This window comes from Pipistrellus kuhlii, unplaced genomic scaffold (genome assembly GCF_014108245.1).
Source record: "Pipistrellus kuhlii isolate mPipKuh1 unplaced genomic scaffold, mPipKuh1.p scaffold_m20_p_2, whole genome shotgun sequence".
Classification (NCBI taxonomy): Eukaryota; Metazoa; Chordata; class Mammalia; order Chiroptera; family Vespertilionidae; genus Pipistrellus; species Pipistrellus kuhlii.
Genome location: NW_023425515.1, coordinates 174,393,024 through 174,417,659, shown reverse-complemented (window position 1 = coordinate 174,417,659; position 24,636 = coordinate 174,393,024). Strand labels below are relative to the sequence as shown.

General features: G+C 40.4%; 1 protein-coding gene across 17 annotated transcripts in view; it reads left to right on the top strand.

The window, feature by feature from the left end:
* ZMYM4 (zinc finger MYM-type containing 4) overlaps positions 1-24,636 on the top strand; it is a 135,265-nt gene that overhangs the window by 1,975 nt on the left and 108,654 nt on the right. The gene's annotated exons all lie outside the window — the stretch shown is intronic.

Below are 24,636 nucleotides of genomic sequence, written 5' to 3'. Positions count from 1 at the left end.
AAATTGAAAAATTTACAGGGAACATCCGTATACCCACAACCTAGATTTACCATTAACATTTTACTGTACTTGTTTTTTTAAAAAAATATATTTTATTGATTTTTTACAGAGAGGAGGAGAGAGGGATAGAGAGCTAGAAACGTCGATGAGAGAGAAACATCGACCAGCTGCCTCTTGCACCCCCCCCACCGGGGATGTGCCCGCAACCAAGGTACATGCCCTTGACCAGAATCGAACCTGGGACCTTTCAGTCCGCAAACCGATGCTCTACCACTGAGGCAAACCGGTTTTGGCTACTGTACTTGTTTTAATCACATGTTTAGCTATACTTTATCCATTCACCAGTTATTTAGGCATTTCATTGTATTTTGAGCAATTAAAATTTAATGTTTATAGTCTTAGTTTTATAAAATTTTAGATCCTCATGCAATAATCAGTCATAGATAGAACAGGTTAAGCTGTATGAAATAGGTCCAAGTGGTTCATTTAATATAAATATTGGGTGTGGAATGCACGTGTTTTTAAATTTTAAATTTTTCTTCAAGCTTTGAGTTTTATTATTGTTATTTTTTGCCTTTAGAAAATTCTTTTATTTTTAAAATCTCACAATATCTCTATTTTTCTTCTATAAAACCGTGGAGAGTGAAATTAAAAAAAAAAAGTTCAGAGGTCTAAATCTACTGAATTTGTTTTTTCTTAAAAAAATAAAACCCTCAAAAGGAAAGTAAATAATTTTTATACAAATATGTACAAAAAATTCCCTTCCCTTCCCCACCATACAGAGAGTAGATGCCGTCAGGGTACATTTGTGGAAAAGTAGGTTTTTGGTTTTACCTGTGTGGAAAGCTATTCCGCCATGGGCGTGCTGAGAGTTTGATCCACCAGCCTAGGTGTGCTCCAAGCTTTGAGTTTTAAACGATTCTTCCTCATTAGGTTTGGCCATATGGCATATGGCCACCAATTAAAATAATGGGGGTAAATTACTTTAGATATTTAATGTCATTCAAGGAGATCTCTGAATTCTTCTACTAAAGCTGTTGTTATTCACCTTATAAAATATAATGTTCTAGAAAACATCTATGCACTTTGGTAACAAATTCACATATTCTTTCTCTTATTATACACTTAAAACTTTTAACTGTCTAAACTTCTTGGCTGTCTAAACTTTTTTAACAACATGTAAAATACATAGTACTTGTGCAGGTTTCCCTTTAGTTTTACCAGTTTCATTGTGGTGGAGGGTTACATTCAGTATCTTTTGGGCTCCCTAATCCATTTAAAAATATATATATATATTTTATTGATTTTTTACAGAGAGGAAGAGAGAGGGATAGAGAGTTAGAAACATCAATGAGAGAGACTCATCAATCAGCTGCCTCTTGCACACCCCCTACTGGGGATGTGCCCGCAACCAACATACATGCCCTTGACCGGAATCGAACCTGGGACCTTTCAGTCTGCAGGCCGATGCTCTGTCCACTGAGCAAAACCAGTTTCGGCCCATTTTTGATATTTGGTTAGAATGTTCAGTAGGGTTGTTGTGAATGGTACACGTGGTACATGTGTGCTTTTTTTCTATGTGGCACCACTCGTAGTGACCTCCACGTGGATCCCATCATGCGCCTGTGTGCGTGATAAACTCCACCTGGATTCCATCTCCTGCATGCACAATGAACGTGGATTCCATCGCGTGTGTGGGAGATAAACTCCATGTCAATTCCATATGTATACTCCAAGGAGATTAGTAGGGACTATACAGTACAGTATCTTTTAAAATGACTGTTTGCTTTGAGTTAAGTTTAAACAAAATAAGCCTAGATGATAACTTTCAGTTATTTAATCTGAAATTGCATTGTATTTATGATGCTTACTGCCTTTGACTTTTATAATCATAACTCACAAAAAGTTGTTAATCACATATGTTAATTGATGAGCTCTATGCGAGGCATTGTGTTATGATATTTGTGATTATTAGGATAATATATTTTGGCTCTTGCTAAATTGTGAAATCCTTCCTGATAGAGCCCATATTTCATTGCTTTTTTGCATTTCTGATACCTGTGATATTCACGTAATGAGAATTCAGAAAACATATTGATTTTTGGTAAGAGAAGTTTACCTGTTACATTAAAGGCTCTATGGCTTTAGTACCAAGTTATCTGCTTTGTATTTTTGGGAGCTTCTATAAATCTTATCATCCTCTTTATCCCAAAGTTCTCTCCTGTGGATCCAGATTTAGGGATCTTCTGATTTTTCTGGGTTATGGTAAGGTGGGAGAGTGTATTTTAAGATCAGTGGGTTTAACAACCTTAAAGTTCTTTGTAGGCCTTCCTGAAGTCTTTTATTTTCATGCTTGTGGGCTAGGTATGTATTGGCCAAGATTTTTTTTTTACAAAAAAAAAAAAAAGCTTTTATTGATTTTTATTTATTTATTGATTTTTATTTATTTTTTTAGAGAGAGTAAGGGGGGAAAGGGAAGGGAGAGAGGGAGGGGAAGAGAAAGGAGAGAGAGCGAGAGAGAGCGAGAGCGAGAGCGAGAGCGAGAGCGAGAGCGAGAGAGAGAGAGAGAGAGAGAGAGAGAAACATCCATGTGAGAGAGAGAAACATGGATCGGATTGATTGTCTCCTGTATCCTGATCTGGCTCTGAACCTGCAACCTGGGTATGTGCCCTGACCAGGAATTGAACAGGCACCTGAGCAACATCAGCCAGGGCTAGATAAGATTAGTATGATTGTATTCAGACCATGTCTGAATGCTAGTCTCTCTGTGAACTTTTGAGGAAGCAAGTGCATCATAGTATAGCCATTTATCATCTCTTCTATAGAAAGCACCAAGTTCACATGAAAGCCGGTATTAAACACATCCTCTCTCTTTAAAGTCAGGATATTTTTGAGTGAATTTTTAAGATTGTAAAATTTTATTTTCTAAAATAAGCTTTAAAATTTATTAGGTAGGCTTGTTCTAAGTAGCAAAATTATTTTATGTTTGGATATTATAACACTAATAAAGCATGGTATCTAATGAAATCTGGTGTCCATATTTTTGTGTGAAATCCCTATGTCTTTTAAAAGTTTACATAGAAAATAATATCTTTTGTAAATGTATGTATTTTACCTGGCCTAGTAAGTTGTATCAATTTCTTATTTGAACTTCTCTGAATATTAAACTTGATTTGGTATGCTTAACAGAAAGAGAAGGTATATTTATAAGTAGTATGCTTCCATTTTTGTAAAAACAAACGGTCCTTTCTTCCTTTCCCATATATTATATGTATCTATACTTGTATGTGAATGAACTTGGAGCAAGTTGTGGAGGATACAGGCCAGGCTATTACTATTGATCACCCTCAGGTGATGAGAATGAAAAAGGAAATGGAGACTAAGGGAGAAAATTTTGCAAAATGGAGAAATATTTGTGGTATAATAGTAATAATGTAGACTATATTATAAAATGTTATCTATATTGTAAATGTGTAAAAGTTGAACATGCATGTAGATCCTATATAATAAAAATCTATATAGGATTATTATATAATCCTATATAATAAAAATCTAATATGCTGCCGGGACCGGTTTGGCTCAACAGATAGAGCGTTGGCTTGGGAACTGAAGGGTCCCAGGTTCGATTCCGGTCAAGGGCATGTACCTTGGTTGCGGGCATATCCCCAGAAGGGGGTGTGCAAGAGGCAGCTGATTGATGACTGTCTCTCATCGATGTTTCTAACTCTCTATTTCTCTCCCTTCCTCTCTGTACAAAATCAATAAAAAAATATATTTAAAGAAAAAAAAAATCTAATATGCTAAGTGACCATTCATTTGACTAGTCACTATGATGTCAAACCACAGGGGGCAGACACTCTGATCAGTAGGTTAGCTTGTTGCTGGGGTCCGGCCAATCTGGACTGGATGAGATGGGCTGGACATGCCCTGGAGCCCTCTCGAGGTCCCTCTTGGGCCTCATTGTGCACTGGTTGGGTTCCTCAGCTTGGCTTGTGCCCTCTTGCAATCCAGGACCCTTCGGGGGATATTGCAGACTAGGTTTTGGCCCAATCCCTACACGCCAGGTTGAGGGACCCTACAAGTGTATGAATCCATGCACCAGACCTCTAGTAGAATATAACGTGAAAAAATTAAAGCATTGATTTTTTTATGTGATGGGATTAATGGAGAAGTATTGTTTTGGATTGCTTTTATTTAATACTAGAGGCCCAGTACACAAAATTCATGCATGGTGGGGGGAGGGGTTGGTCCCTTAGCCCAGCCTGCACCCTCTCCAATCTGGGACCCCTTGGGGGATGTCTGACTGCCTCTTGCAGTCTGAACTGCTGGCTCCTAACTGCTTGCCTGCCTGCCTGATCGCCCCTAATAACCTTTGTCTGCCTGCCTGATAGCCCCTAACTGCTCTCCTACTGGCCTGATCACCATAACTGCTCCTCTGCTGGCCTGACCATCCCTAACAGCTTCTCCTCGCCCTGCATCCAGGACCCAGGATTCCCTCTTCTGGCTGGTCACAGGTACCTGGGACCCGGGCTTCCCTCCCTCTGGCCAGCTGCAGGGACCCAGGACCTGATCCGGCTTTGCCCCTGGGCAGGCTGCAGCCTCAGGGGACTATGGGTGGGCGGCTTTGCCTGGGCTGCAGCCCTAGGTGCCCGGGATTGTGGGGTGGGCGGCTTGTCCCTCTCCCAGGCTGCAGCCACGGCTGCTGGTGGCCGAGACTGCGGGGCAGGCAGCTTGTTCCTCTCCTGGGCCACAGCATGGCTGGTCCCCATTCCTCTCTCCCCAGTGTTGAGTGTCTGAGCCATTCTGGCATGATGTTGTGAGGGCATGCCAAATATTGCATATTAGCTCTTTATTATATGTTAGGTCTAGTAATAATTAATGTCGTTTTAAAATACTTTTTAAAATCGAATTTATTTAAACAATACAACAAAATTTAATCAACAATATAGTTGCCGTTGTTTTCTACTACTTGTGCTCAACGCTCAGGAAGCATTTTAATCCCTCTGTTGTAAAATTCTTGTGATTTTGATGCAAAAAATTCGGTCAATGCATTTTTGAGGCATTCTTCATTATTAAATTTTTTTCCAAGAAGAAAGTTTTGCAAAGAACGAAACAAATGGTAATCGGAAGGGGCAATATCAGGAGAATATGCAGGTTGAGGGAGAACTTCCCATTCCAACTGGCGCAGTTTTTCAGCAGTGATTCTTGCAGTAGGCGGTCGTGCGTTATCGTGGTGAAGAATTACGCCCTTCCGATTAATCAGCGCGGGTTCTTTTTCTCTTAAAGCTTGGGCTAACCTTTCCAATTGGGCACTATACACTGCACTTGTAATGGTTTGGGTAGATGGTAAAAGTTCATAATGAAGAATTCCTTTAAAATTTCACCAAACACACAACATCACTTTTTTCTCATGCAAGTCAGGTTTTGGCGTGGGCTGCGGAGCCTCATTTTTGTCCAACCATTGAGGCCACCTTTTCAAATTAACATACAGCACCCATTCTTCATCTCCGGTAACAATTTGCTCTAAAAACGGCAAACGGTTTTGACGAGAGAGGAGCGAACTGCAAATTGTGACTCTTTGATTACGGTTGTTGTCGGTCAACTCATGAGGAACCCATTTTCCAAACTTTTGGACTTTGCCAAGTGCACGCAATTGATTGGAAATTGTTTTTTGTGAACAATTTAAAGTTGTCGCAAGCTCTTGTTGGGTAATTTGAGGATTTTGCACCAAAAGAGCTTGAAGAGCTTCTTGATCAAAATTGGACACACGGCCTCGACCAGTCTTGTCATCTAAATTTCCCTCGCGAAATTTCTCAAACCAATGCTGGCATTTTCTGGCGCTAACTGCATCTTGACCAAGAGCACTACAGATGTTTTTTGCAGCCTCACTTGCTTTTCTTCCTAATTGGAACTCGTAAAGCATGCAGTGCCGAATATGCTCTTCATCCGCCATCTTCTTAGCCCTAGTTTTGCAACAAAAACCAAACCAAACACAAACTTTTTCAAGCAAAACTTGTTAATTGCACTTCACACGTTCTGTAGATACCACGTGTTTGAAGGTTCTGTCAATACAAGTCAACGCCAAGCAAGATTTTAAACGAATGATTTAAAACGACATTAATTATTACTAGACCCGATAGGACTAGAGGCCTGGTGCACAAATTCCTGATCCCTCGGCCTGGCCTGCAGGATTGGGCCAAAACTGGAACTACAAAAATTAGTATTTCTCTGTCTCTCAAAATGTTTTTTTCCATCATCAATTATTTGTTTACCCTGTAATAATCATTTGTACAGAAAAAGCAGAGTGAATGTTTATATTTTCCCCTTTATTAACCAACTTTTATTTTTTTAAAATATGTTTCTATTTATTTTAGAGAGGAAAGGTAAGGGAGAAAGAGTTGGGAACATCGATTAGAGAGAAACATCAATTGGCTGTCTTCTGCATGCCCCATACTGGGGATCAAGCCTGCAACCTGGGCATGTGCCCTGCCCAGGAATCAAACCAGTGACTTCATGGTTTGAGGCTCAACTGAGCCACACCTGCTGGGCTATTTTTCCAATTTTTACAAGTACGAATGATGACTTAGGAAAATCCAAAGGGTATGTTTTGCAGGGGATATCATTATTATGAACTGAAGGATTTCTTTTTTTTTTTTTTTTAATTGATTTTAGAGAGATAAAGAGGAGTGGGGAGAGAAACATTGATTTGTTGTTCTACTTATTTATGCATTCATTAGTTGATTTAAAATATATATATTTATTGATTTTTGAGAGAGAAACATTGATTTCTTGTCCCACTTATACATTCATTGATTTCTTTTTAAAAAATATATTTTTATTGATTTCAGAGAGGAAGGGAGAGGAATAGAGAGATAGAAAGATCATTGAGAGAGAATCATTGATTGGCTGCCTTCTGCATGCCCCCTACTTGCGGGGAGTGAGCCCGCAACCCAGGCATGTGCCCTTGGCCGGAATCGAATCCGTGACCGCTCAGTCTGCAGGCCGACGCTCCATCCACTGAGCCAAACTATCCAGAGCCATTAGTTGATTCTTGTAAGTGCCCTGATGTGGATCAAACCTGCAACTTTGGTGTATCAGGCTGAACAAACTGAGCTACTGAGATATCCATTCAGGGCTGAACTCATGGATTTTATTTATTTATTTATTTATTTATTTATTTATTTTTAAATCAATCTTTATTGTTCATATTATTACAAAGGTTCCTCATTTCTTCCCCCTTCCACCAGGTTCCCACAATCGTATAGGTGCTCCTTTGTAGGTTACTACCTTCTTTGCTCTTGCTTCTTTTAATATTCTCTCTTTGTCTTTTGCTCTTGGAATCTTAATTATGATGTGTCTTGGTGTAGTCCTCTTTGGATTCCTTTTGTTTGGAGTTCTGTGCGCTTCCTGGACTTGTAAGTCTAATTCTTTCACCAGGTGGGGAAAATTTTCTGTCACTATTTCTTTCAGTATCTTTTCGATATCTTGCTCTCTCTCATCTTCTGGGACCCCCATAATTCTGATGTTGGTTCGCTTGAAGTTGTCCCAGAGGTTTCTTACATTATCTTCAATTTTCTGGATTCTCTTGCCTTCTAGCTTCTGTGGAGGAGTGTCATCTGGCTCTTTATGTTCCAACTCTTTGACTTGATTTTTGCAATCTTCCATTCTGTTTTTAGGACTCTGTATAATATTTTTTATTTCAGACAATGTATTCTTTATTTCTTGTTGATCCCTTATCATTTCTTGTTGATCCCTTATCATTTCTTGTTAATCCCTTATCATTTCTTGTTGATTCCTTATTAATTCAAGTTGATCTCTTTTCATATCCTCATAGGTCTTATCCATCTTTTCTAGGAAATTCTTGAAAAACTTTATAAGCGTAGATTTGAACTCTATATCCAGTCGTTTTTTATCCTCCATTTTTTTCGTTTGTGATCTATTTTGTTGTCGCATTTCGCAGCTCTGTAGTCTCTTTTAATATTGTCTTCTAGTCACCCAAATTGGAAACCTGAGTCATCTTGCAAGAACCATTACCCTTATTGATCTAGTTTTAGTTGTTAAGTCTTATGGCGATTACTTGAGATAGGATTTTAAAATCTTTATTTTGCCTGGCTGGTGTTGCTCAGTGGTTGAGCATTGACCCATGAAACCAGGAGGTCATGACTATTCTCCCTCAGGGCGCATGGACCTGTTGGGGTTGCTAGCTCTATCCCCAGTAGGGGGCATGTAGAAGGCAGCAGAGCAGTGATTCTCATCATTGATGTTTCTATCTCTCTCTCTTACTTCCTCTCTGAAATTAATAAAAATATATATTAAAAACATCTTTTTTGATTAACAAAATCCAAGTTTATTTGTTCATTTCTTGCATTTGAAATAGAGTTTATTGTGCTTAACCACCACGTAATTGCAACCCACTGCTTTAAGGGGTTTTTCTTCTCTGTCGATTTTACAGAGGCCTTCCTATTCCCCTGTCAGTGGTCGGCAAACTCATTAATCAACAGAACCAAATATCAACAGTACAACAATTGAAATTTCTTTTGAGAGCCAATTTTTTAAAACGTAAACTTCTTCTAACGCTACTTCTTCAAAATAGACTTACCCAGGCTGCGGTAATTTGTGGAAGAGCCAAAGAGCTGCATGTGGCTCGCAAGCCGCAGTTTGCCAACCATGGCCCTAGTTTCTTGTCATCAACCTTAATTAGGTTGATTTGGTGTTCAGCACAAAGAGCCTCCACCAACTTGATGTACATAGGCTCATCACAGTTGGATACAAGTAACCAGTACACAAAGGTGGGCTTGGCACCTTTTCCTAGGTTTCCTGTAGAATGGATGCCATTCAGAACTTTTGTGCTAACACCTTAAACTTTGTTCCGGTTCAGATCCACAGTATTGAGATTGATACACGTAGTTGTTTAAGGCTTGGCAGCTTCGTGAAATCCACGCCAGGCCATCGGGATGAAGGCGGTCTTTACTATGCCTCCAGCAGCAGTACCTTCCTCGGCCGTGGGGGTGGGTTATAGGTAGAGCTGATTGGACACAGCCAAGCCTCTGCCTCCATGCAGCTCCGAGGTGGCAGGGAAAGCGCACAAGCAAACCTTTATTTCTGCTGCTACCACCCTAGATCTGGTTCTCATTTTGCTTGCTTTGTCTTCTTCCTTTTCATGCCTTTACAACTCTTCTTTTCCCTCTCCCTTCTCTATTGTTTCCTCTACCCCATTCATTGTACACACTTGGAGACTGATTTATATTTGAAAATGAAAATCTGTTCATCTACAAGGTAACAAGTTGATTCCCTTACTACTATTGCAATTCCCCAAGATAGTTCCTATTTGTATTCTTTTTCTTTGTCAAGAGAGGTTGCTTCACAGCTTTCATTGTCCTCCCAGAAATTTACTTTTCTTTTAGGGAGAGTTTCTGATTTTCTTTGTTATTATCATGCTAGCCTTAGAAGGGGCTCTACTCTGGCCCTGTGGCCCAAATGTAAAGACAGAATCTTTGCTTAATTCCGTCCAGAACAGCTGAGTTGAGACCAGGCTGTGACTTTTAAACAAGACTATTAAAATTAGTATAGGAGGGAATTAAAAAATAAATAGTTGGCTCTTATTTATTGTTAATCACAGGAGAAATGTGCAACATTGATCTGCTGAGCCTTCAGCCTGTCTTCTAGTGAGCAGAGAACATCTTTTTTTTTTGGAACCAAGAAGAAGGTTGAAATCTAGAGGAAATAATTTCCCCCCTTCTAACAACCTACCATTCTAACATACCCTTTTTTTTTTTTTTTTTGGCTGACTCACTTCAGGAGATTGTCTTCTTCCTTCAGTTGTATTGTTCCTCTTTGGTTTCAATAGAACAAATAGACCAACATCAGTATAAGAGAGCTTTGTTCAACAAATATTTAGGCCCTGTATCAAGCATGGTTTTATGGTAAGTGCTAGAGAAATAATAATGAAGACAAGGTCTGTGCTAGTCGTGGGGGCAAGATAGATAATAAGAAATAGATAAAATAAATTCAGGTAGTGAAAAAACAATACAGCATAGGATACTATGATTGTGAGTGATTGTAGAGGGAAGAAATAATATTAGATATTTCTCTGAGAAGCCAGTGTATGGTTTTAAAATATGATTTATTTAGCCGAAACCGGTTTGGCTCAGTGGATAGAGCATCAGCCTGTGGACTGAAAGGTCCCGGGTTCGATTCCGGTCAAGGGCATGTACCTGGGTTGCAGGAACAACCCCAGGGGGGTGTGCAAGAGGCAGCTGATCGATGATTCTCTCTCATCGATGTTTCTAACTCTCTGTCCTCCTTTCCTCTAATAAAATATATTTAAAAAAATATGATTTATTTAAAAGATTCCTTTATATCCTGTGTGCAGGATGACTTCAGAAAGTAAGATGGGAGACAGGGTCAATTAGGAAGCTACTGGTATAATCCTTATGTGAAAGTAGTCATAGTTTAGGGTAGGTGGAGATGGTGAGAATTGGTTGTGATATATTTTGGAGGTGGAGTTGATAGTAATATCATGTAATTTAACCCATTTATTAATAACAGTAAAGGAACAAAGGGAAGACCAAATATTATAGGTATGTAATTTGTGCAGCTTTGCCAGGAAGCTGGAGTTTAACACTCCCCAAGGGGCCACCAGTCTATTCCCAGCAGATCTCTGGAGGAAGGGACTGGACATAGGCCCAGAAAAGTCTAGGTGACAGAGAAGATCCTTTTCCATCAATCACACCTGGCCATAATAAGCATGGCTGCTGCAAGCATGGAAAATTTTAGATATTTAATCCCCCAAACAAAGAAGTTCACTCTTGCTCTTATTGCTCTTATATTTTCTGGACTCGTGGGACTCTTGTTGCAGGGGGTGCGTTCTCTTGATTCCCCTGCATTCGCCCATATGGCCCACAGCCATGAGGAACTCATGCAGTGGACTAATGGACTGCAACTAGCCTAATGCTAAACCGGACCCAGTTCCAACATGGGACAGAAACTTTGGACACCGGCTTTGCTACCAGCTCTGCTGAATCCCCAGCACATGTACATCTTCCAGGACTGGATTAAGGAAAATGGGGCTTTAGAAATGCAGGGTTGTAACTCCATGCAGCTAAAGCTTTCTACCAAATTTACCTTCTCATGGGGGCCCCCAGAAATCTTTGTTCCAGCAGTACCCCAAGAACCCTACTCCCAATAGCAATGGAGAAAGACCATCCACACTTTTCTCTGATAACGGGATTTGTTGATGTCTGTAGGGAAATAAAGAGCACTTCTGACCCCTATGTTTTCACCTTGAAAAACTAGATAGTTGGTGGCACTATAATATGAACCGAGATGGGAAACTGGGAAAGAATATACATAGTAATGAAGATGAATGAGGAAACTATTATTTCCTGATTTTAGATTACTCTCCTGATCTAATTTACTCATGATTATGTAACAACTTCAATGTAATGTCTAGATTAGAGTTTCCCAACCTCAGTACTGTTGACATTTTAGATCAGATAATTCTTTGTTGGGGTTATGGGGAGTTGTCCTGGATATTGTGGATGTTTAGCAGCATACTTGACTTTTGTCAACTACATGCCAGTAGCACTGACTCCCAATTTAAAACTATCTCTAGACATTGCCAGATGGCTCTGGGGGGTGGGGTGAATGGAGGTCAATGGGTCAAAATTGCCCCAGTTGAGTAACTAGTATAGGTATTTTTGCCATATATCCTAGACTTGTCCAGAGTTTTGACAAATGCATATAGTATGGTAATTACCATTACAGTGAAGATATAGAACAGTTTCATCACCTCTTCAATTCCTTTGTGACTCTTTATAGCTAGCCTTCTCCTATCTCTAGCCCCTGATCTATTTTATGTTACATAATTTTGCCTTTTCAGAAAATCATATACTAAATGGTATCATAAAGTATGCAGCCTTTTGAGTTTTGCTTTTATTTAGTATAATCTGTTTGAGAATCATTGATGTTGCTGCATTTATTTGTGGCTAATAATTTTATGGATATACCACTGTTTATCCATTTACCAATTTCAAGACAATTGTGTTGTTTCTAGTTTTTGATAATTATGAATAAAGTCATTATAAATATTTGCTTATAGGGTGTTTTTTTAAACATACTATATTAATTTTAGCAAGAACATACTACCTTTAACACTTTTCTATTTCTTTCTTCTTTTTTTTTTTTTTTTAAATATATTTCACTGATTTTGTACAGAGAGGAAGGGAGAGAGATAGAGAGTTAGAAACATCGATGAGAGAGAGTCATCGATCAGCTGCCTCTTGCACACCCCCCACCGGGGATATGCCCGCAACCAAGGCACATGCCCCTGACCGGATTCGAACCCAGGACCCTTCAGTCCCCAAGCCGACGCTCCATCCATTGAGCCAAACCGGTCCCGGCTCTATTTCTATTTTATTACTTAAAGCAAACTATACAAAAGGAAAAACCTCCCATTTTATTCCCAAGAAGTAATTAAAAGGAAAAAACTTACTCTGCTAGGTATAATTTCTCTGTATATATTTACTCAATTTCATTTCTTTCCATAATGAATTTTAGGCAGTTAAAAAAAAAACTTATTTAAAAAGATGAAATAAGGACCATGGTAAAGGAAATTACAGATATAATCATTTTAATGTTGTGATTGATTAGATAATATGATTAGTTAAGTATACCCCATTATCAAAATGGAGCAAACATTATTACATCTGTAAAGAATCAGCATTTTACAGCTAATGAGTCTTTTTAAAAAAAAAAAAATACATTTTATTGATTTTTTTACAGAGAGGAAGGGAGATAGAGAGTTAGAAACATTGATGAGAGTCATCCATCAGCTGCCTCTTGCACATCCCTTACTGGGGATGTGCCCGCAACCAAGGTACATGCCCTTGACTGAAATTGAACCTGGGACCTTTCAGTCCTCAGGCCGACGCTCTATCCATTAAGCCAAACCGGTTTCGGCTATAGCTAATGATTCTAAAAGTAATTTCAGATACGAATCTTCAGTAGGAGGCACTGAGGAATGTAATGAAGTATCTTCAGTAACATTTTCTTTTTTAAAAATATTTTTATTGATTTTAGAGAGGAAGGAAGAGGGAAGGAGAGAAACATCAGAGATGACAGAGAATCATTGATCGGCTGCCTCCTGCACTCCCCACACTGGGGATGGATCCCAAACCGGGGCATGTGCCCTGCCTGGTAATCAAACCATGACCTCTTGTTTTATAGGTTGACATTCAACCATTGAGCCAAACTAGTAGGGCCTTAACAGACAAACCATAAACATATACCATTATCACACAGAACGAATTAGCAGCAATTTAGTAATCCTCCTATATAATAAAAGGGTAATATGCAAATTGTCCCTTTGACTGGGAGTTGGACCAGAGGGTGGGGTAGGCTGGCCAACCTCCTGCATCCCCTCCCCCCAGCTGGCCTGGCCAGATGGCCCTGATTGGGGCGGGCTGGCTGGACCCCTTCATATTCTTCAGTGTTCTAGTAGAAGCTCATCACTTTTAGTGATGTTTGTTCCAGTGCAGGTGATGTCAACAACCTAATTCATATTATATATTACAAGTTCCTTTCAGTATTTGATGTATTGGTTTTAGCATTCATTGATAATTAGTTCTTTTTAAAAAAATATATTTTATATTTTACAGAGAGGAAGGAAGAGGGATAGAGAGTTAGAAACATCGATGAGAGAGAAACATCGATCAGCTGCCTTTTGCACACTCCCTACTGGGTATGTGCCCACAACCAAGGTACATGCCCTTGACCAGAATTGAACCTGGGACCCTTGAATCCACAGGTCGACACTCTGTCCACTGAGCCAAACTGGTCAAGGCTAATAATTAGTTCTTAATTCACTATTTCATTAGGGGTTATAAAATGATCGTTTTTTAATTTTTTTATTTCTCCATTATTTATTAGCTATTATTATTTTATAGAGAAGATCTTTTCCTTATCAACTTTGTTTTTCTTATTACCTTGAAATATGTTAATACATAGAAGACAAGATAAATGCTTGATTCTTTGTAATTTTAAAGAATGAATTATTGATGCCCTGGCAGCCTCCACAAATGACCAGTGAAGGTTTTTTTTGCACGACTTAAGGGAATGAGAGGGATAATAAATCATTATAAGTAGATTTACATATAGATTTACTTATTCATTTTGTGTCAGTTTATTGTGCCATCTTTTAAAAAAACGTTTTATTGATTTTTAGAGAAGAAGGCAGAGGGAGAGAAAGAAGTAACATCGATGTGAGAAATACCCATTGGCAACCTCCTGTATGCCCTGAACTGGGGATTAAGCTAGCAACCCTGGCATGTGCCCTGACAGGGAACCATACCTGTAACCGTTTGTTGAATGGGAGGAAGTTCAACCAACTGAGCTACACTAGCCAGAACTATTGTACCATTTTTGATCACTGAGCCTCTTCAAATTAGCTTTTGAATAATTCTGTTATGACTCCTGTAACCTTTGATAAATTTCTTGTTTTGTGGTACAGAATGAATTAGGCTCATCTGTGAAATCAGGAACCCTGTGCTTCTTTTAGTGGGAAATAGTATTTAGAGAGTATCACATTTGATGATTAAAAAAAAAAATACATCTTATTGATTTTTTACAGAGAGGAAGTGAGAGGGAGAGAGAGAAACATCGATGAGAGAGAAACATCAGTCAGCTGCCTCCTGTACAGCTCCCACTGGGGATGTGCCCGCAACTAAGGTACACATGCCCTTGATCGGAATGGAACTTGGGGCCCTTGAGTCCACAGGCTGATGCTCTATCCACTGAGCCAAACCAGTGAGGGCTATACCCCATGTTAAAACCTTAAAATTTAGAGACTAGATTCTTTGATCACAGTGTAGTGAAGCTGAAATGAGTAAAGTGTTAAAACAACCCAAACATTTGGAAATTTTAGAACTTTTAAGCACCTCTTGGGCTAAACAAGTTGAAACTAACTTTAATTACCAAACTCTTAGGAATATTACAATGAGTTATATGCCATTTATATCCAATGAGTTATTTGCCATTTATATGCCAATTAAAAAAAGATGATAAAAATGAGAGTCTGCCATTTCATAACTTGGGATATGAGCAGAGCTATTTTCTAAAGAAAAGATTTAGCATTAAATGCTTTTAGTGTAAAAAATAAATTGCATATTCAATTTTATGTGTTAGAACAATGAAATAAACCTTAGTAAAGTTGAAAGTAATGTATTAGAAAAGTGAATTAAGAAATGGAAAAATCTAAAGATTGATAAAAATAGAGCTGATTTTTGTTTGAAGAGATCAATAAGCAAGTTTCTGACAAGTCTAATTGAGGGGGAAAAAGAAAAAATAGAAACACATAGTATTGAGAAGAAAAGGCTATATAACCATAAATATATTGGAATAATATGTTGAACGAGTATATGCATAACTAACAGTGCTGATTCAGATATGAATTACCGTATTTTTCGGACCATAAGATGCTCCGGACCATAAGATGCACCAGTTTTTAGAGAAGGGAAATGAAGAAAAAAAGATTCTGAAACAAATAGTGTCCTAAAATATTTTATGTGCATTAAAACCCAACATCACAGTCATAAACACATGTAATCAACCCTGTAAAGTAAACAGCAGCATTTAGAACCATTTTAGAGCCGGGCAAGCACACAGAGACCACACAGAGCCGGGCAAGTAAAAAAACTTCTTTTAAAGTATATGTGTAGGCTATATTTGGACCATAAGACGCAGGGACTTTTTCCCCCCACTTCTGGGGGAAAAAAGTGCGTCTTATGGTCCGAAAAATACGGTATTTAAAGTGGGAGATTTTCTAACATAAGTCACCGACATGATTCAAGAAGTAGAAAACCTGAATAGGCCAATAACTGCTTAAAAATGATAAGTAATGTCAGCGAACAACTCCCCAAGTTTCTAATCTTTTTTTGTAACTTTTGAGGAACAATTTATTGTTTTGTTTTAAAAATATTTGCCAAAAAAATAAAATCTCATATAAGATACCAAAAAAGACCTTGGTATGTTTAGTATTCATTTCTGATAAAGTCATATTCAATGAAGCTTAGAATAGAGGGTTATTTTCTTCCTTTGTGTTAGAATCCAGCAACCACCCTTGGAAATTTAGGAGCGATGCCTGCTATTACCGTAATTACTTAGTTCTAGGCAATATAGTTAGACGAGGAAAGGAAATAAAAGGTGTAAAGTTGGGGAACAAAATTATTTTCAGTGATATAGTTATTTACCTGTAAACCTCAAGAATATCAATAGAAAATATGACTAAGAAGTAAAAATGCAAAAAAGAAAACAATCTGGAGGAAAAGAAGAAAATATAATGGAACAGTAAAATGCTCAGTTAGAAAATAAAAAATGTTTTCAAAATCCTAAAAAAACCAATACTTTGAGTATAACTAGTTGGAAAATATGTTATTAAAAGAGGTTGATTCACAAAGTAATCAAAAATTAAAATTGCTAGCCGAAACAGATTTGGCTCAGTGGATAGAACGTCAGCCTGCGGACTGAAAGGTTCCAGGTTCGATTCCGGTCAAGGGCATGTACCTATCTCTCTCCCTTTCTCTCTATAAAAAATCAATAAAATATATTAAAAAGATTAAAATTCCTTGAGATAAACCTAATAAGAAATATGTGAGATTTAAAGAAAATGATAAGACTTTACCCTGAGGACATGATAATAAAATAACAGTAGTCACAACAACAACTAATTTTTATTGAGCCTTGCTTTAAGCTTATGTCCTAACTCATTTGACCCTGTAATGTAGTGTTAAGTCAGAGGATAACAGGAAAAGTGTCTTTTCAAGGTTATTTAGCTGACTAGAATGAAGAAGAATGGAATTGGAACCCATTCAGGCTGTGTAAATGTGGATCTGTAGCTAATAGGCTTTGATGATTCCTGGAAAAAATAGGCTGATATGCTATGTTCCTGGATGGGAAACCCCAATATTATAAAAATACAAGAAGCCCAGTGCATGAAATCATGTGCAGGTAGGGTCCCTAGGTCTAGCCTGATCAGGCCATCTTCTGCCTGCTTGCCAGATCCCAGTCCTGCCCTGCTGCTGACACCCACCCCGGTTCCCCTTGCCAGTCCCCAGCTCTGCCCTTCTTCTACTACCTCCTCCTTCCCCCTCATTCCCCATCCAGCTATCCATTGAATCCTGTGGGCTGTGGGGGAGGGATCATCAGGTCTGCCTTCTGCCTGCTTGCCAGTTCCTAGTCCCACCTTGTTGTCACCCACCCCAATCCCCATAGTTCCCTGTTCACCATCCTGCGATTGGAGTCTGCAGGTCAGGGGGAGGGACCAAGCAGCCAGCCAGTCAGCCCAATCCTCAGTCCTGCCCTGCTGCCACCCACCTCAGTTCCCGTAGTTCCCTATTTACCATCTGCTGATCTGCGCCTGCAGGCTGGGAGGGAGGGAATGAAAGGTGGTCAATGCACATCATAGCGATTGTCTAGTGGTCATTCTGGTCATTACACCATTATGGTCACTGGGCTTTTATATAGGATGTCCCACTAAATATTGTCCAATATTTTTATATTTCATATAAAATATTTATATTTCAATATATTTTTATATTTCAATAATTCAGCCAATATTACAAGTTTTGTGTTTCTTTTTTCTTTTGACAATGAAGAGTAGAATTTGAGAAAACTTCATTTGAAATTATAAATATGTGAAAGATAGCCAAAGTAGTTTTGAATTGAAGAATAATGGAAGAATGCAGGAGTAGGGGAATGTGTGGGTACCTTGTTCTACAGAATCTTGAATACGATACTGGTATAGGAAATGTTCAGGCAAATTATCTACACTAATAAAAGAGAAAGATGTAAATTCACCATACCTTTGCGACGCCCACCAGCCAATCAGGAGTGAGCATGCAAAGTAACCCAACAAAGATGGTGGGTTAATTTCCAAACAGGTGCCAAGCGGTTGGGGGTGGGGCAGGATATAGGGGTTCTGCACTGCACCAACAGCTAGCTCCGGGGCTCTGGGCATTGTGGGAACGTGGTAAGCCAGAGTGAAAGCGGTGCCGGCAGCCAGGTGAAGGAAGGCCCATTCTTATTTTTTTTTTAATTTATTGATTTTTCACAGAGAAGAAGAGAGAGGGATAGAGAGTTAGAAACATCGATGAGAGAGAAGCATCGATCAGCTGCCTCTTGCACACCCCCTACTGGGGATGTGCCCGCAACCAAGGTACATGCCCTTGTCCAGAATCGAACCCGGGACCTTTCAGTCCGCAGGCCGATGCTCTATCCACTGAGCCAAACCAGTCCTGGCAAGGAAGGCCCATTCTTGCACGAATCTTTGTGCATTGGGCTTCTAGTTACAAATAAACAGACTCATATCCTTACATAAGAACATAACTATTAATTATTCATTAAATGGTGTTTGAACAGTCTGCCATTCATTTGGGCAAACATAAAATTAGATCATCTTCTTACACCAGATGCCAAGACAAATTTGAGAGAGATTGAATATATAAATCTAAGAAAACTAAAGTATAAAAGTACCTAAAGAAAATTAAATATTAGATCGTGACATAGGGAATGTATTTCTAAGCATCTATACCAGGGGTGTCGAACTCAGTCAGAGAAGAGGCCAAAATCTAAAATCCAGCCTAAATCGCGGGCGGAATGGTTTACTGAACAGTCATAAACTGACAATGTTAACCAGAAATGTGAATTTAAAATGAGTGGAACAATCTTTTCCTTAACAGTGCTGTTAACCAACTCACATGCTATCAAGCAAAACAGTAATATTGGTATCAAGCAAAACAGTAATATTGGAATGTACCGAAAATGCTCATTGTTTTGTTTTCTGGCTAGATGTCTGACACCGTTTTCCCCGGATCAATGAGTCAATGTTCGGTTTTATTTCTTGGGCTGTAGCAACCCGCAAAACAGCATGGAGGTTGTCATCGGTAATGCGTGATCTGTGCTTGTTTTTGTTCAGATTCATTATTGAAAACATCTGTTCACAAAGATAGGTGCTCCCGAACATGGATAGAATACGGGCAGCATGAAGTCGGAGCTCTGGCATTGAGTCAGGGGGCAGTAGAGGGTAGAAGTCCTCAATTTCAACATCCTGAAACCTTGATTTCAGGCCACTGTCAGACTGAAGCTCGATTATCTCCATCTGAAGGTGATGGGGCACATTGTTGACATCAACTGTAAAAGGATTGGCAAAGATGTCAAAGCCTGAGTGCTGTGTTCTAAAGTCAGAGAAGCGCCGCTCAAATTCACTTAGTAAACGGCTAACTTTGGTAGCCAGCCGACTGCAAGGAAAAGTACCAGAAATAGTGGTTGAGATACTCAAACAAACGGGAAAGTGGGCAAGATTGTCCTGTTCCAGTTGGGACTTCCATAGTTGAAGTTTACACTGGAATGCTGTGATCATGTCAGACATCTTCGTGATGACTTGTTTGCGTCCCTGCAGCTTCAGATTCAGTTGGGCGAGATGCTCGCATATGTCACACATCATAGCAAAATCACATAGCCAGGCGGGATCCGACAGTTCAGGCAAGGGCTTTCCTTTACTTTCCATGAAAAGAGCAATTTGTTCTCTGAGCTCAAAAAATCTTTTGAGGACTGCGCTCTTGCTCAGCCATCTTACTTCTGTGTGGTATGGCACGTCTCCATGCTCTGCACCCACCTCCTGTAAAAACTGCTGGAACTGGCAATGATTCAGGCCACGTGCCCGTATAAAGTTAATAGTTTTAATGACTGTGGTCATTATGTCATTCATGTCCAGAACTTTTCCACACATAGCTTCTTGGTGGATAATGCAATGATAAGTAATCAAGGGTGTGTGGCAGTGACTTTTTTGCATTCTTTCCTTCATTAGTCCAACCAAGCCTTTCTTTTCTCCGCACATTGAAGGTGCGCCATCGGTAGTTAGCCCCACCAACTTTTCCCAGGGTAATTTAAAATTATTTATAGATTTCTCCACAGCCTCAAATATATCTCTACCAGTCGTCGTCCCATGCATGGCAGCTACATCCAAAAGTTCCTCAGTGACAGAGAGGTCGGTCTTCGTAGCACATATAAAGATGGACAGCTGCGCTGTATCAGTGTTGTCTGTGCTTTCATCGATAGCAAGTGAAAAAGTGAGATAACTGCATGCCTGTTTGGCCAGCTGTGATGATAGATTTCCTGAGAGTTCTTGAACTCTATCTGCAATGGTGTTTCTTGACAAACTGACATTTTGAAAACTCTGTATCTGGTCTGGGCATACTTGCTCACACACTTTTAGCATGCATTGCTTCAAAAAGGCACCCTCTGAAAAACACCTTGAAGTTCGGGCAATTTCTTCAGCCACTATAAAGCTTGCTTTCACTGCAGCAGCATTTTTCGCTGTAGCCTTTGTAAACATTTGCTGCTGTGATTGTAGTTTGCCTTTTAGTTCTTTAACAATTTTATGCTTTTCTTCCAAAGTATATTTGCCATACTTAACATTATGTTTGGTGTCAAAATGACGACGTATATTGTACTCTTTCATCACCGACACTGTCTCATAACACAATATACACACTGGTTTGCCCTCTCTAAGCACAAACATGTATTCATTTTCCCATTTGTCATTAAATTGTCTGCCTTCACCATCAACTTTTCTTTTCCTGGACATTTTGGGATCAATATTGGCAGTAAAAGATGTGGTTTATTGGAAATCTGCGTTAGAAGGAAAAAGTTGAAAACTGCACAGGGATAGCTTGATTTGGCAGATGGAGTGGAGAAAAAAAAAGTCAGTCAATAAATGCCTGGCTGGGTACAGATAGCAGATTCTGTCGCGATTTTTATGCCTGCACTTTATGCCAGGAACTGGCAGCTTCTGCTGTGTATTTTTTATGCCCGCACACTCACTCTCTCCTCTGCTCTGCCACCCGCACAACCACATCGGATGCCAGACTATAGGTCACGCCTCCTGAATCTCTATGCGCATGCGTAATAGATAGCAAGTACGGCGGCTGGCGAGATCACAAGCCTCCTATGTCACCATGCGTCATTGTGATGGAACGCAGCGGAGTGCAGTGATGACAGCGCGGTGCGGGCCACATTGCAAGGCCTGGCGGGCCGGATTTGGCCCGCGGGCCTTGTGTTTGACATGTGTGCTTTAGATTGGCCCCTGGGAAAACTCTAGAGGACAAAGTAAACCTTTTTAAGTTAAGGAAACGGACTTTTTATCCTGTGTCAGCCAGTCACTGGCTGGGATTGGGTGTAGGTACGTAGCCTCCCGGGCAAGGGTGCCTCCCATGTGGTTGAGGAGGCGCCTCCCTTGTGGTTTATTCTTTGTGAAATAAACAATTGTGAGTTACTGACCAACATTTATAGCAGCTGAGGGATAGCAACCATGAGCAAGGCATCAACCGTATTAACATCCCTGAATATTTAGGGATGGCCTCTGATCTCTAGTCTAACAGTGTCCCAACCCTGTTTTGTTTTGTTTTTTAATTTATTTTATTTTAGTTTAGTTTACAACCACATTTATTAGAAAAATATTATCACTTGGGAGTTTCCTTCTTTCGAGGTTGAAGATTCCTTCCAGGGCACGGTTCTGTTTTCAGCAAACGCCCTCCACATGGCAAGAACGCCAGCTCTGGGTGCTCGAGGGCCCAGGCATGGCCCAGTCCAACCGCAGACCCAGCCACCCTCCACAGGAGTCAGGGAAGCAGGCGGAGCCGGACCTGCTCTTTCCATCCAGATGGAAGGTGGGAATGAGATCCCAGAACGTGGCAGCTGCAGCAGCTGTCCAGTCTGCCTGTGGAACTTGCACTTCACCTTTTCTTCATAAACTTCTTTCTGGAAGCATTGGGGTTCAACCGTCTCCGTCCAGCCCCCAAAGTGTTGTCTCGGACCTGCAGGGTAGCTGAGCGGCTGGAGATGTCGTTCTCTACAAAGGGAGATACCCCAGCCATGTAGTCAGGGGCAAACACGTCCGTTTTCTGCCGGACCTTGTGGGAGAGTCGCAGCTGAGGGGAGTGCTGGTCCTCACCAACCCTGTGTTTTAAGCTCACAGATTCTTGTGAGTGTGATCTGCGCTGATGCTTCTATGTCAAGCTTGAGTTTGGGAGTCTCGACAAAGTTGGTAGCCTCCCATATCATGACCATGATCTCTAGATACACTACAGTCATTCTTCTTTAAAACACACACACACACACACACACACATTTTTATTGATTTCAGAAAGAGGAAGGGAAAGGGAAAGAAAGACTGAAATATCAATGATGAGAGAGGATCATTTTTAAAAAATATATTTTATTGATTTTACACAGAGAGGAATTGAGAGGGATAGAGAGTTAGAAACGTCGATGAGAGAGAAACATCAACCAGCCGCCTCCTGCACACCCCCCACTGGCGATGTGCCCGCAACCAAGGTACGTGCCCCTGGCTGGATTTGGCCCGCGGGCCTTGTGTTTGACATGTGTGATCTATACTAATAAAGAGCTAATATGCTAATGAATGGGACTCCGTAACCGGTAACAACCACGTCAGTATATTAGCTGGGCCGTTGCTCCAGAGATAGAGTGGAAGCAGGGAGGTGCCCGGAGGAGGTGGGACCATCTTGTGCTGGGGAGGGGAGGGGTGAGAGCTCATAACCATCTCCTCACCAGTCCTTCACCACCCACCGCTTGCACTCTGAGTGCCCTGTGACCCACCTGCCAGGGGAAGGAGCGCAGTTCAGCAGGTGGGAGGGAGGCTTCCACGCTCTCCTCTGGCACCTTAGATGGGGTGGAGATGCCTCGTTGCTCCAGAGATGGGATGGAAGCGGAAGGTGCCTAGAGAAGGTGGACCAGCCTGAGGTGACTGGAGGGACTGAGGTCAGGGATTGAAGTGGCCAGAGAAGGCCAGAGGGTTTAGGACAGGCACGCTGGAGCTTTGTGTGGACAGGTTCAGGTGTTAAGGCAGGGCTACAGGTGGGTGGGCGTCGCCGTGCCATATCATGTGCTGGGCTCCTAGTAAGTAATAATAATAATGATAATGCATTTTAAAAGAATGATAGGTTTGACTACATTGAAAAAATTAAGAATTTTCCCCCCCATCTGACACAAGGATAGATTTTTTGTTTTGTTTTATTTTTTTAGAGAGAGAAGTGTGTGAGTGTGTGTGGGGGGGCAGGGGGAAGGAGAGAGAGACAGACAGACATCAATGTGAGGGAGAAACATGGATTGATTGTTTCCCTTCTTGGTTGAATGGGGCTTGAATGTGTAATCTGGTTGTGTGCCCTGACCAGGAATCAAACCTGCAACCTTTTGGTGCTTGGGATGTTACTCCAACCAACTGAGCCACCTGGCCACGACAAAAATCTCACATTTTTAAAAAGGAAAAGTGTTTGAAATATGTGACAAATGTAAACGACTATGGAGTACTAGAAAGATAAAAGCAGATAACCACTTTAAGAGTCATCTTCTAATATCTCAGTGTTCCACATACAGTCATCATTCATGCTTTCATTAAAATGCTTGAGTGTGCCGAAACCGGTTTGGCTCAGTGGATATTGCGTCGGCCTGTGGACTGAAAAGTCCCAGGTTTGATTCTGGTCAAAGGCATGTACCTTGGTTGCGGACACTTCCCAGTGGGGGGTGTGCAAGAGGCAGCTGATCCATGATTCTCTTTCATCCATGTTTCTAACTCTCTATCCCTCTCTCTTCCTCTGTAAAAAATCAATAAAATATATTAAAATAAAATAAAATGCTTGAGTGTCTGTACAAGGAACCATTGTAGGTATTGATGATATAGTACTGAACAAGAAAATCTCTGCTCTTACAGAGTTTACATTCTGTGATGGGAGAGATAAATGCTAATTAAACGTAGAGGATTTAAAATGGAGTGTTTCTGTAGAGAAACAAAGCAGAAAAGGAAATGCAATATGCTATGGTGAAAAGGGCATTGCAATTTAAAAAATACATATATTTTATTGATTTTTTACAGAGAGGAAGGGAGAGAGATAGAGAGCTAGAAACTTCGATGAGAGAGAAACATCGACCAGCTGCCTCCTGCACACCCCCTACTGGGGATGTGCCCGCAACCAAAGTACATGCCCTTGACCGGAATCGAACCTGGGACCTTTCAGTCCGCAGACCGACGCTCTACCACTGAGCCAAACTGGTTTTGGCAGGGCATTGCAATTTTAAATAGTGACATTTAAGCTAAAATCCTGAAGGAGATGAGGAGAAAGTTATCCATGTCAGCACCTGAAAGAAAATATATTCCAGGTAGCGGAGGAAAAGGCAAAAGCTATGAGGGAGGAGAGTGCTGTGCATGTTTTATGAACAGCAAAGATATGGTAGTTTGAAGGTGAGTGAGCAAGATGGTGATGAGTAAGAGGAGATGAGGTAAGGAAAATAACTGTCTAAATCCTTTAGGGGCATTTAAGTCAAGATTGTCCTTTGCTATGGTGACTGTTGTGTACATAGTTGGATGTTTCACAGCATCCCTGACCTCTGCCCACTAAATGTCAGTAGAACTCCCCAGTTGTGTTAACCAAAAATGTTTCCAGACATTATCAAATTCTAGATTTGGGAGCATTGCCCCTGGTTGAAAATCACTGCTTATCTAAATCACTGTCAGTCCTTCTTGTCAAGGTTTGAAGGATAATTTATGGTGTGTACTTGTGGTAGCAG